Below are 334 nucleotides of genomic sequence, written 5' to 3'. Positions count from 1 at the left end.
GTGTACACCTGGTACTCTTTTTCTTACTGACAGTGAGATTAGAATGAGATTTTTATTGGTCCAGCTTCTGTGATTTTGCTGCCGTGATGTGATTTAAGGGGATTGAAGAGAGAAAGAACAGTCGTCATCTTTCCCTGTGTGTTGTGACTGCGGAAACGTACTCCAGGATGCATAGAACTGCCGACAGGAAGGCAAGCGAGATAATGCTTCTTTTATCATTGTTTTTGTGGCTCCTGTTATCTGGAGTGTCATTTTTTCAGATTGCCATTCATTATTTTTATTCAAGTTTATTTTTTTAATGTGATAGAGGAGTGACAATAATATTACCAAGGAT

Source organism: Penaeus monodon, chromosome 34 (genome assembly GCF_015228065.2).
Source record: "Penaeus monodon isolate SGIC_2016 chromosome 34, NSTDA_Pmon_1, whole genome shotgun sequence".
Classification (NCBI taxonomy): Eukaryota; Metazoa; Arthropoda; class Malacostraca; order Decapoda; family Penaeidae; genus Penaeus; species Penaeus monodon.
Note: the sequence above shows the minus strand (reverse complement) of the source record.